General features: G+C 46.0%; 1 protein-coding gene across 2 annotated transcripts in view; it reads left to right on the top strand.

The window, feature by feature from the left end:
- Positions 1-13,400, top strand: part of GCK (glucokinase) — a 49,904-nt gene that overhangs the window by 16,741 nt on the left and 19,763 nt on the right. The window lies entirely within an intron of this gene.

Here is a 13,400-nt window from a genome sequence, read left to right as displayed (position 1 = left end):
TAGGGCTTTAACGTATGAACTCTGGGGGGACTTTCAGTCCATAACAATAAATTTGCCAGACTAATAGCTGCCTACTATGTACCTATCATAAACTGTGTTAATCTGTTTTAGAAGGGATACTGTATCTAGCACTTGAGCTGCAATTGTATAACTGAATTTGTGGTAGTCAGTCCACTGCCATCCATCCTGACCCATTCAGTTTTCAGGGATCAGACTGGAGAATTTAATGATCATACGATGTGACCCACACCCTGCGCCCTTTGAGTCATTAAGAATGGCAATCATTTCTGCCGTTTCCCCAGGATTTGACACTTTTCTTTTGGCTGGGGTGTGTGTGTGTGTGTGTGTGTGGCAATCTCAAGGGCTTGCACTTGGCCTTTCCTATTACAAATGTTCTCGTTCTATGGATCAAGGAACCACTGTGAGGGCTCTTCCAATAGCTAAGTAAATCCATTCCAATTATATGTTCAGGATCCAGGGAAGTGGCCACTGAGTGAATCCATGGAACTAGTAGATCCCACATAAGGCAGACCAGGGCCAGAACCCTATTTATCCCCTCACCCCAGTATGCCCCTGTGCTAACAGGGGAGCCATGATCATACATTGGGACCCTAGATATCAATGTCAATTGCCATGAAATAGCCATTGAAATATCTGAATATTATGTGTATTCAGGCAAATAGCCACATATCCCTATTATATATACTTGCTGTGGTGTTTCAGGGTCCTTCCTTCCTCATGGAGACTCAGTCCCTCTTTCAGTCAGTGGGTTCTGGACCTGAGAACAGGCTCGGGTTTGGAAACGACGCCTTTCCATCTTAACTTCCCACTGGGGTGGCTGACCTCAGCCTTCTGCTCACCCTTTCTTGGCCCGAAGGATACAGCACTCTCTCAGCTTTCTCCTTAGATCCCTGTAGGCCAGCCCCCTCTGGTTGTCAGTCTTGCTGCTCAGTACGGTAATTATTCCTGCTCTGCTCCTGGTCTCTGCCATTAAGGGATCTGGCATCCCCACTGCTACTAAGGAGTGTAGTTGTGAAACAACGTCTCCCCCCATCAGCCCTGGTCTACAGAGGACAGCCCCCTCTGAGCCTTTCCGTTGGTGTCCCCTCATCAGCATGTCCCCTGCAGCCTTGGAAAACAGAGTGTCCCTCTACTTTTCCAAGGAGTATGGCCACCTTGTGTGTTTTCCAGTCTTACAGAGCAGATCAACATTATTATACCCATTTCTCTTATCCTTTTGATCACTTCCTCCATGGTCTGCCATATAAACTCAAGAACCTCTGCCTCCTTTATTTATTTATTTATTTTTAAAGCTTTTTTTTTTTTTAAATTTATTTTTGGCTGTGTTGGGTCTTTGTTGCTGCGTGCGGGCTCTCTCTAGTTGAGGGGAGCAGGGGCTACTCTTCGTTGCGGTGCGCGGGCTTCTCATTGCGGTGGCTTCTCTTGTTGTGGAGCATGGGCTCTAGGCACACGGGCTTCAGTAGTTGTGGCTCGTGGGCTCAGTAGTTGTGGCTTGCGGGCTCAGTAGTTGTGGCGCACGGGCTTAGTTGCTCCGCGGCATGTGGGATCTTCCCGGACCAGGGCTTGAACCCGTGTCCCCTGCATTGGCAGGTGGATTCTTAACCACTGCACCACCAGGGAAGCCCTATGCCTCCTTTTTTAAAATTGAAACATAGTTGATTTACAATGTGGTGTTAATCTCTGCTGTACAGCAGAGTGATCCAGTTATACATATATATATATATATTTTAAAATATTCTTTTCCATTGTGGATTATCATAGAATATTGAATATAGTTCCCTGTGCTATATAGTGAGACTACCTCCTTTAATGTGGGTCATTGCTTTTTTAAAGCTTTGAGAGCCACCCCAGCAATGTAATGGAACCCTCTCTTGGGACCCTTGCCAGGGTGTTAAATCCGGCATCACCGGTGAATGCTCCCTTGTCAGCAAAGTCGCCCTTCTCCTTAGAGTCTTCCTGCCTTGGTCCAGCACGTGAAGGTCAAGTCTCCCACTTTCTGCCAGAACATGTTAGCCAGAGCCTGCAGAAACCTCAGCATATCATTCTTTTCCTCCCTCAGCAAGTCCAAGCCTTCCCCAACTGGCCATTTTGAGATTTGACCTTAGTACATATGGCCAGGGGGAGAGGCAGAGGCGGGTCCTGAGAAGGACATACATCGTCCCTTTGAGACTTCTGCATTGTCGTCAAGGGAAACAAGGCCTCCTTCTCACAACAAGGCTACTCTGTAAGCCCAGAGCAGAGGCTGCATGGGAATCTGGGAATTCAAAATTCTCAGGCTCATCTACACATACTCGGAAAGCCAATCACATGCCTCTCTTTCCAACTCCTCCTTCAGTGATGCCGTGTTGGCAGCTTGAAATCGGCCGTGGAGGGAGGGCTTACACCATGAAAATCAGAAAATGCTACCAGGAGCTTCCCTGGTGGCGCAGTGGTTAAGAATCCGCCTGCTAATGCAGGGGACACAGGCTCGAGTCCTGGTCTGGGAAGATCCCACATGCCACGGAGCAACTAAGCCCGCGAGCCACAACTACTGAGCCCACATGCCACAACTACTGAAGCCCGCGTGCCTAGAGCCCATGCTCTGCAACTGCAACAAGAGAAGCCACTGCAATGAGAAGCCCGCACACTGCCACGAAGAGTAGCCCCCGCTCACCGCAACTAGAGAAAGCCCGCGCTCAGCAACGAAGACCCAATGCAGCCAAAAATAAATAAATAAAATAAATAAATTTTTTTAAAAAAGAAAGAAAATGCTACCAATCAGGACCTCCATCATCCCTGAGAGCCAGTTGTTAACCATTGGCCAGCACACCACTGCCCACACTCCTCCCTCATGGGGCAAGCTTGCCCTCTCTGAAGTTCAAATACTGCTCCCTTGCAATTAAGTCCTGCATCTGGTCTCCAACTCTGTTGGCCTTTGGGTGCAGGAGACAAATACTGCCCAGGAGACCCTCCTCCTCCCCCACTTTGCTTTAAATCAAGAGATCCGAGCCTGGCATTTTCTCTTTTCAGTGCATTGTGACACTTATCCACAGCCACTCAGTTGCACAGTCCTTAGGCTGATGTCCCCCCCCAAGAGCCCTCGGTGCCAGACATCACACGGGTGGTGCCTTCCCTTCCATCAGCACTCTGCCCTCACCGTGGGAATCAGTGGAAGTCTGCCACCAGTACTGCTTCTGCCACCAGTGACCCTCCTCTCCTCTCGTCAATCCCGCGGCAAACAATCCACTTCCAGAGCCCCACCTCATGTCTAAGACCAGCCTGGCACCAACTTAGGTCCTAGGAGGAGGGTCCCAGAAGGTCTGTGATGAGGCTTCCGGTGCCGGTCACTTGTGAGAGAGTGTGCTCAGGTGAGACCAGGTGCATGGGTGTTGGGGTAAGACAGGGGTGGAGGCAGACTCGGATTCAGCAGAAGTCAAGCCCCAGCCTGATCCCACGGGGAGCTCTGGAGCATGAATGGCGTCGTGAGTCATCCCTCCTGAGGCCGGGCAGCCTCTGCGCTCCTGCACTGGGCAGTCATTGGCTGCGGGTCCCAGTGGGAGGGCCAGGGCTGCCAGATTCAGCAAATAAAAATTCAGAATGCCCAGTTACATTTGAATTTCAGATAAACAACAAATAAATTTTTAATATATGTTCCCAATATTGCATGACACATTGTATTTTCTCTGCCAATCCCGGAGGCACATAAACTTCCAGGTATTTCTGGGTGGGGTGACTTCGTAGACTGAAGACAAGTCTTAGGAGAAGGGTCCAGCTGTGAGCTGCTGGCAGCCAATCGGAGCAGCTGGGGAGCAGGTGCAGTGCCCAGCAAAGGGAATCGCGGCAGGTACCAACACCATCTATAACGTGATAGGTTATGCCGTGAACAGGACCACTGTGTACTCCATACAAATACAGCCACCGTTGAGTTCTTTAAGAGTTCAATGATTAGGTAGTTGATGTTTTGAATGCTTTATAGTATGCAAAAATTGTTGGTGGATTGCTATATATAAAGAGAGTTTTAGTGATATTTGGAGAATGAGATGGAGTGTTTGGATGGCATCATTTATTTTTCATTTAAAACAAGGAATGTAGGCTCTTGCTGTTGGAAATTAGTTCACCAACATGTTTTCAAAGTGGCTGCAAAGTCATGAGTGTAGTTCAGCCACCTGGGGAATCCACGTGGGGAGCAGCAGACCTAGCTTGACCAGTGGCACCATTAGCCATGGAGTAAGTCAGAGGGTAGAACAGGGCGTTTCCCTCCATCCTTTCAGACACAGCCCCAACTCTGTCTGCAGGTGGTGGGGCCGGAGCGATGGGGGGAGCATGTAGCAGAGCCCCTCATGCCGTTGTCACATGGCCACGGCCAGAACCACAGCCTCCGGGAGGTGGCCCAGAAGGGTCAGGGGATCAGGTTCCAGGGAGGCTGGGGGGCCTCTGTTCAATTCCTCCACTCAGGTCTTTTCCCCTGGAGAGCCAGTTGTTAACCATTTTCCGGCAGAGCGCTGGTTTCCATCACCTTGAAGGGAGTACAAGTCCAGCTTCTGCCCCACCTCCTGGGGGCTTTCCTGAGCCACCCTGTTGAGGGTAATTACCTGTGGGTGTCCCGCCGTCCCTTGCTTCCCCCTCTCTAGGCTTTCTCTCATGCAGCAGAGCCGAATGACTTGTTAGTCCCCACCGTGGCGGTGCGGGTCCATTAGGCTGTACCAGATACCCAACTATCACTGAGTTCTCTGATAGGGCTCATAATCTCACACCATAAATAGGCCAGAAGTGGTTCTCAGCCCAGTACAGTGACACCCTGATGTCAGGCTCTGGGTCAGCTGTGCTGCCTGTCTTCGCCTCCGCCTCACGGCTGCAAGGTGCAGCCACAGCACAAGGGATACCAACAGACCCAGTGATGCTCCAAATGCAAGAGGGGTGGGCCTTCTGCTGCCACATCTTCCCCGAGTGCCTCCCTGCTGGCAGCTCCAGAAGGGGTGGGCTTTAGGCCAGACGGGGCCATCCCCCAGTGCTGGGCGTGTCACCACCTGATCCCCAAACAAAACGGAGGGTCCGTGAGCAAGAAAGAAGGGGAACCAGCAGTGGGGGGCAAGAAACAGTGTCTGCCCTCACCCCTAGGAGCAGGCATGAATCCCATGTCTGAGGTCAGGTAGGTAGCAAGTGTCCACCAGCTCCCATCTCCTGCTCCAAGTGCCACGAGGGAGCTGGAACGATGACTTGCAGGGTCCTGGCTCCTCGGGGTGGAGAGACCCGCTGCAGAGGGAGGCTTGAGGAAGGCAGCATTTCTCTGCACGGGCGCCTGTGTCTTTCCACCTCTAATGTGGATCCCTGACTCTCTTCAACTTCAGTCGCTACTCTTCTTTTTTAAATGACGATATAAAATGCATACAATAAAATTCACCTTTTTAAGTCTACAGTCTGATGAGTTTTGTCAAATGTGTACGGTTATGTAACTGCCATCACTGTCAAGATACAGAATCTTCCCAGCACCCAACAGATTCCCTCCATCCCGCCTCTTTTTCTTTTAAATTAATTTTTATTGGAGTATAGCTGCTTTACTATGTTGTGTTAGTTTCTGCTGTACAGCAAAGTGAATCAGCTACGCCTATACATAGATCCCCTCTTTTTTGGATTTGCTTCCCATTTAGGTCACCAAAGAGCACTGAGTAGAGTTCCCTGTGCTATACCGTAAGTTCTCATTAGTTATCTGTTTTATACATAGTAGTGCATATATGTCAATCCCAATCTCCCAGTTCATCCCACCCTCCCTTCCCCCATTGGTATCCCTACATTTGTTCTCTAAGCCTGTGTCTATATTTCTGCTTTGCATATAAGTTCATCAGTACCATTTTTCTAGATTCCACATATAAGCATTAATATACGATATTTGTTTTTCTCTTTCTTACTTCACTCTGTATGACAATCTCTAGGTCCATCCACATCTCTGCAAATGGCACAATTTCGTTCCTTTTTATAGCTGAGTAATATTCCATCGTATATGTGTACAGCATCTTCTTTATCCATTCATCTGTCGATGGACATTTAGGTTGCTTCCATGTCTTGGCTATTGTAAATAGTGCTGCAATGAACACTGGGGTGTATGTGTCTTTTTGAATTATGGTTTCCTCCGGGTATATGCCCAGTAGTGGGATTGCTGGATCATATGGTAGCTCTATTTTGAGTTTTTTAAGGAACTCCATACTGTTCTCCATAGTGGCTGTATCCATTTACATTCCCACCAACAGAGTAGGAGGGTTCCCTGTTCTCCACACCCTCTCCAGCATTTGTTGGTTGTAGATTTTTTGATGGTGGCCATGCATCCAGCCTCTTGGTGTCAATCACCTCCTCCACCCCCAGACCCTGGAAACCACTGGTCTGTTTGCTGTCCCTTTGGTTTTGCCTTTTCTATATAAGTGGGATCATTGAGAATACAGTGTTTTGCGTCTGTCTTCTTTGACTTTGCATCATGCTGTGCACGTATCAGCACTCTGCCAGTCCTTCTTACCTCTCTGCAGCTGAGCCGTGGTCCCCTGCAGGGATGTGCTATGTGTCCATTTATTCATTCACTAGCTAATAGGCATTTGAGGGGTTTCCGGGTTTGGCTACAATGAATGAAGCTGCTGTGAATATTCAATTACGAGCTTTTGTGTAGACTTGCGTCTTCATTTGGGGGGATAAATATCTAGGAGTGGTGCCAGGTGGTGTCAGGTGGCAAGTGTATGTTTAACCTTAGAAGAAACCACCAAACTGTTTTCCAAAGTGGGCTGTACCATTTTCATTCCTAATATTTGAGGACTCCAGTAACTTCATGTCCTCCCCAACACTTGCTTTTGGCCATCTTTTAACTTTTAGTCATTCCGGTGGGTATACAGTGGCAGAACATTGTGGTGTTAATTGGCATTTCACTGGTTGACTAATGAGGTATATATTTTCATATGCTTATTGGGCATTCTTTGTGAGGTTTTAAAAATTGGGTTATTGGACTTCCTTGGCGGTCCAGTGGTTAAGACTTCGACTTCCAATGCAGGGGGTGCGGGTTCGATCCCTGGTCGGGGAGCTAAGATCCCACATGCCTCAGGGCCAAATAACCAAAACATAAAACAGAAGCAATATTGTAACAAATTCAATAAAGACTTTAAAAAAAATGGTCCACATCAAAAAATGTTAAAAAAAAATTGGGTTATTGTCTTCTTATTGAGTTGTAAGAGTTCTTTATATGTTCTGGACACAAGGCATTTTATCAGACATGGTTTTGCCAAGCGGTGAGAGTAAAGCTACAGGGATCCTATTAGGAACGTGGTAACATGTTTCTATGAACAGGGTTCACAGCCTTCTGTTCCCACTGCTGAACCCCCGGGCAACAGCCCTCACCCATCACTGCAGACTTCCTGTGAGGACACCCCAAGCTCATCTGGGGCTGGATAGCTCAGTGACTAAGAGTCACTGGAGACAGAATGCCTGAGTTTGAACCTCATATTTGCAGGGTGATAAGGGTAGGTAACTTACCTTTCTGTGTCTTGATGACTGTACCTGGCACAGCACATAAACAGCCATTATTGTTGTTGTTGTTTGTTGTTATTTTCCCAGCCCCATCCATCCCACCTCTGCCACCTCATCTCCCTTCCCCCTGTCCCCCTGCTGTCATAAACCATCCGGCCTTCCACTGTCTGCAGGACTCAGTTGAACACACATCCCCAACTTTTGGGCTCCTCACGTACTGTCCCTGCCTGTCAAATAAGTCTTATCTTCTTATCATCTCATTAAATAAGCATTTGTTAAGACTTGTTATGGGCCAGGCCTTGCACCGGACATTTCCATAGCCGTATGAAAACAACAGCAGCAACCACAAACAAACAAAAAAAAAACCTAGCAAGACCTGGTATTCTTTTTTTTTTTTTTATAACAAGCACTTTGTTTATTTATTTATTTATTTATTTTTGGCTGTGTTGGGTCTTTGTTGCTGTGCGAGGGCTTTCTCTAGTTGTGGCAAGCGGGGGCCACTCTTCATTGCGGTGCGCGGGCCTCTCACTATCACGGCCTCTCTTGTTGCGGAGCACAGGCTCCAGATGCGCAGGCTCAGTAGTTGTGGCTCACGGGCCTAGTTGCTCCGCAGCATGTGGGATCCTCCCAGACCAGGGCTCGAACCCGTGTCCCCTGCATTGTCAGGCAGATTCTCAACCACTGCACCACCAGGGCAGCCCTAAGACCTAGTATTCTTGTTAAGGGAAGTTTTTTGACATCTATTAACATTTCTTCTATTTTTCTCCATCTGGTCAGGTTTTTCTTATCTTCCTGAGTCAATTTTGATAATCCATATCATTTGGAAAATCATCCCTTTTCTCTAGATTTTAAAAAGTTATTGAAGCAAGTCTTACACATAACTTTCATAAGACATTTCAAGCTCCTCTTTATCTGTGGTTATGTCTCTTTCTTATCCCTGAAGTTATTTATTGGTGTCTTCTTTTATCCTTGATTAGATGACCAAGTGTTTGCTATTTTATTGGTCTTTTTAAAGATCTGGGTTTGGGATTTCTTAATCAAGTTTACTATTGTTTTTGTTTGCATGCTTTCTGTACAATTTGTTTCTGCTTTTATCATTACTGATTCCTTTATTCTTAGGTTTACTTTATCTTCTCTGTGTTGGGGATTTTAAGACCTTGAGAGGAATGCTTTGCTCATTGATTTTCCATTTATTTTTTTGTGAGTGCATTTAAGGGCATGAATGTTCCTTTGAGTATTGCTTTGGCTACTACCCATACTTTTTTTTTTTTGGCTTCACTGGGTCTTCATTGTTGGGTCTTAGTTACTGCATGTGGGCTTTCTGTAGTTGCGGCGAGTGCGGGCTACTCTTTGTTGCGGTGCGCGGGCTTCTCATCGTGGTGGCTTCTCTTGTTACGGAGCACAGGCTCTAGGCGCGCGGGCTTCAGTAGTTGTGGCATGCAGGCTCAGTAGTTGTGGCTTGCGGGCTCTAGAGTACAGGCTTAGTAGGTGTGGCACACGGGCTTAGTTGCTCCGTGGCATGTGGGATCTTCCCAGACCAGGGCTCAAACCTGTGTCCCCTGCATTGGCAGGCAGATTCTCAACCACTGCGCCACGAGGGAAGTCCCTACCCATAATTTTTATTTTCGGTACACTCATGGTTATGCATTTCAAAGGGATCTGTAACCCAACTCAGATTACCTCTTTAGCCCAAATGCCATTTGCAACAATCTAATTTCCTGGGTGTGCCCTCTGTGGGTGTTGGTTCAAGCCACTATAAGTATCTGTGTTTCTCCAAATGCCTCTGACTTTGTCCTGTTGGCCCCTCTATCTGGAATGTTCTTCTCTGCTGGCCGCTTCCCACTCATGCATTAAGGGCAGCAGGAAGCAGTACTGAGAAATCCTATTCTCCAGAAAACCCCATCAGCCTCTTCCATGTTCCCCCAAGACTCTGTAGCTCTGCCAGTATCAGTTTGTATTTTTTATTTGCTTGTTCCTTCTGCTAGATTGTAAGCTCCTTGAGAACTAAAAACTAGTCATTTTCATAACCTCAGACTAAGCACAAGTTAGGTGCTTAATAATGTTAAATAAATGAGTGATTCAGTCCCCTCCCAAGCTCTATTTTTGCTCATTGGTGCTATCATTCTGAGTATGAATTAGGGCAAGCTTAATTGCTGTAACCAACACCAAAACAGGAAATGGGTCTACAGAGCAGAATTGTATTTCTGGCTCATATGATAGTCAGTGCAAGTGTGAGCTGGCTGAGAGGTTGTCCTCTACATGGTAATCTAGGAATCCAGGCATCTTACATTTCTTGTCTCCAGTGCCTCCTAAAGCTTCCTCATCATCAGCGTGATGAAGCCCGCAGAAAGGTAAGGAAGAATCTAGAAAAGCCACCCTCTGTTTGAAAGCCTGGACCAGGAAATGGTAGGCTCGCACAAGGTGGTACATCTCAGAGCAAGAGAGGCTGAGAATACAGAATGGCTGGCCAGCCATGCACGTGGCGTTTTTATCACAGTGGACAAAGAGGACATGGATTTTGGCCCACAGCTGGTAATCTCTGCCACAGTCCATGGGTACCCTTCTTCTTACACTTAGAATCCACATTCATCCCTCCCCAAAGGTGATGAGCCAAGATCCCACACAGTCCTTGTATCCAGGGGGAGATGCAGGCAAGTAATGCTGAGCACGGTCCCATCGTCTGGGAAGGAAAGATGAGTCACCATCCATCCTTCCTCCCTCCAGGACCAGGGGAGTGGGCAGAGTGTCCACAATCAAAATTCCTCTTGGGAAAGGGGAAGAATGGAAAACAGAGAAGTCACATCCATAGTGATGATGAAATCTCACCAGGCAGGGTCGGGGAAGACCGTGCCCTGCTGGGGACATGTTCCTCCACAGGACTCCAGTTCTGCCCTCTGGGGGAGACTCTGCAGCCCCAGGGCCCACCCTTTGGGAGATTCTTCTTTGACCACTATCCTCTATGACATAATACCCTTTCACAGCCTACTTCTTTCTGATAAAGTTTGGGGGCCCAAGGATTATCTTGTGGCTTGAGCAATCAAAAGCTTTTTCAGGCCAAGTTCATGGGGGGTTTAGCAATACAATTCCTCAAAAACTTAGGGCATCGCATCTATTTGCTCATAGACAAATGGTGGCAGTAACTACAACCAAAATCTCTCTCCTCGACATGGTTTTTATATTGTCTTTCTTCTTAGTCCCTATTCCCCTCTTAGTGGCATCCAAAACAACAGATCACAGTGAGAATTAATCTTTGTCACAGGGCTGAGTCCTTTTGTTTACAGAAATGACTGAATGGGACTTCTCAAAACCTTCTTCAGGCTTATGTCCAGTTTGGGGGGAATCCAGAGGTACACTTCCCTCACCCTATTCATAAGCCATATCACATCCATATAGTGTGCAAGGCACCTGCTGGTAAACATTGTTGAAAGAATGAATGAATGTGCAAGGGTGATTGAGTGGTGATTCCATTTGGGGCAGTAAAAAACTTGCTTTTACCATAAAAATAAACAGCTTGTTAGTATTCTTTCTTTTATTATTGTGGCAAAACATGTAAAACATTAAATTAGCCATTTTAACCACTTTTGAAGTGTACAATTCAGTGGCATTAATTACATTCACAGTATTGTGCAACTATCATCACTTTTTCCAAAACCTGTTCATCACCCCAGTCAGAAAACTCAGTAACTCCCCATTCCTCCCCACCATTCCCTAGGTAGCTACTATTCTACTTTCTGTCTCTATGAATTTTCCTATTTTGATATTTTATGTAAACAGAATCATACAATATTTGTCATTTTGTGTCTGGCTTATTTCACTTAGCGTAATGTTTTCAACATCCATCCATGTTGTAGTGTGTCAGAACTTCATTCCTTTTTATGGCTGAATAATATCCCATTATATTTAATAATACTTTTCTTTTATCCATTCATCTGTTAATGGAAAGTTAGATTGTTCCTACCTTTTGGCTATTGTGAATAATGCTACTATGAAGATTAGCATACAAATATATTTTTTAGTCCCTATTTTTAACTCTTTGGAGAATATACTTTAAATACTTTTGGAAATTGTTAAGCCATTATTTCTTCAAATACTTTTTCTGCCTCCTTCCATCTCTTTTCTCCTCTTGGAACTCCTACAATACTTATGTTGGAATGCTTTATGGTGTCCCACAGGTCTCTCAGGTTCTGCTTATTTTACTTCATTCTTTTTTTCTTTCTGCTAGGCAGATTGGATAAGTTCAACTGCCTTATCTTCTTGTTCACTGACTCTTTGTTCTGCCTGCTCAAAACTACTGTTGAAGCCCTCTAGCATTTTCTTTTTTTTTTTTCATTTTAGCTATTGTACTTTTCAGCTCCAGAGTTTCTATTTGGTTCCTTTCTATAATTTAAATTCTAGGGAATTGTCATTCCCTGTTTTTTCATACATTGTTCCTCTAATTTCCTTTAGTTCTTTATCCATGGTTTCCTTTAGCTCATTGAGCATGTTTAACTTAACTTTTTTGACTGGTAATTCCAATGTTGATTTAATGTGTTTGACTAGTAATTCCAATGTTCAGGTTTTCTCAGGGATAGTTTCTATTGATTTTTTTTTCCTGTGAATGAGCCATATTTTCCTGTTTCTTTGGATGCTTTCTAATTTTTTGTTGAGTACTATATTGTGGTAACTCTGGAAGTCAGATTCTCCCTCTCTGTAAAGATTGGTTTTGTTGCTTGTTGAGGACTGCAGTTGTTCATTTGTATAGTGACTTATCCAAACTATTTTTTTTTTTTTTTGCGAAATCTGTATTTCTTGTTGTATATGTTCACTGAGGTTTCTGTTCTGATTTCTCTGCAGTCAGCCTGTGACCTGACAGAGAAATCCTTAAATGTCTGGATCCAAAAAACAAAACAAAACAAAAAAATTCAAACTGTTATGTATGTCTCTTTAACTCTTCTGCTAAATGCCACCAGGGAGGCTGCTGCAGCCTGAGGAGGATGAAACAAAGGCAAGCTCTGTACTGAGCCCTCAGGGAACCACCAGATCAACCAAAATACACAGCCCAAGGTCCTGACTGCCCAGGGAACATGGGTGCCGTTCCCATGGCCGTGGTGGGGAATGGGGGTGGTAGCTGGTTTGTGTCCACTGCTCACTTACAAGCCATCAGCAAACTCTCCTTTCATCAGGCACTCCCCTGGTTGCTATAAGTGTCCAATCAGGTTTATTTTGATCATTTTTTTCTAGTGTAGTGTTTGCTTTGGTGGAGGGACTCATCTCTGGGGCTTCCTACTCCACCATTTTCTGTGATGGCATCTTCTTTTCAGACAATAAGCTTCATTGATTTACTGTGGGAGTGGCATCCAAGAGGCTGTGGCACCTGTCTGTCTCCTTAGAACACCAGAATAATCAGCAGGCATGGGGGTGGGAGTTTGGATTAGGACCTGCTGTAGATCTAGAGCTTTGGACGGCCTGTATTCTAAACTCTGACCTAGGGGCTAAAGCATCCTTTGGTAGTAAAAATAGCTACAAATTATTGAACAACTTGTATTGCCAAGAGTCTTATCTACATTATCCCATTGAATCTCCTCAATAGCCCTGTGAGGTAGGTAAGTCGTTACCTCCACTTTACTGATGAGGAAGCTGAGGCCCAGAAATTAAGGGACTTGCCCAAGTCCTACGGCCAGTGAACTGCAGTTTTCAGACTCAGGCTGGTGACCTCATGCTCCTGTGTCACCCCAGCGTTATCCTGCCTTCCTTGCCCGGGTCCTGGATGATCCCACAGCCTGCCTCCCCCTCCCCAACCAATGTGCAGGACACTCCCTGTTCCTCACCCACCCTCTTCCCCTGCCCCTCCCATGGCCACAGCCTTTAGGTGTCCCCCTGAAACCTGGCCCCAGGCCTCCAGGCCCACCTACTGTCAGAGG

The sequence above is a fragment of the Balaenoptera musculus genome, chromosome 9, assembly GCF_009873245.2.
Source record: "Balaenoptera musculus isolate JJ_BM4_2016_0621 chromosome 9, mBalMus1.pri.v3, whole genome shotgun sequence".
In the NCBI taxonomy this organism is placed as follows: Eukaryota; Metazoa; Chordata; class Mammalia; order Artiodactyla; family Balaenopteridae; genus Balaenoptera; species Balaenoptera musculus.
Note: the sequence above shows the minus strand (reverse complement) of the source record. Positions and strands in the feature narration are given on the sequence as shown.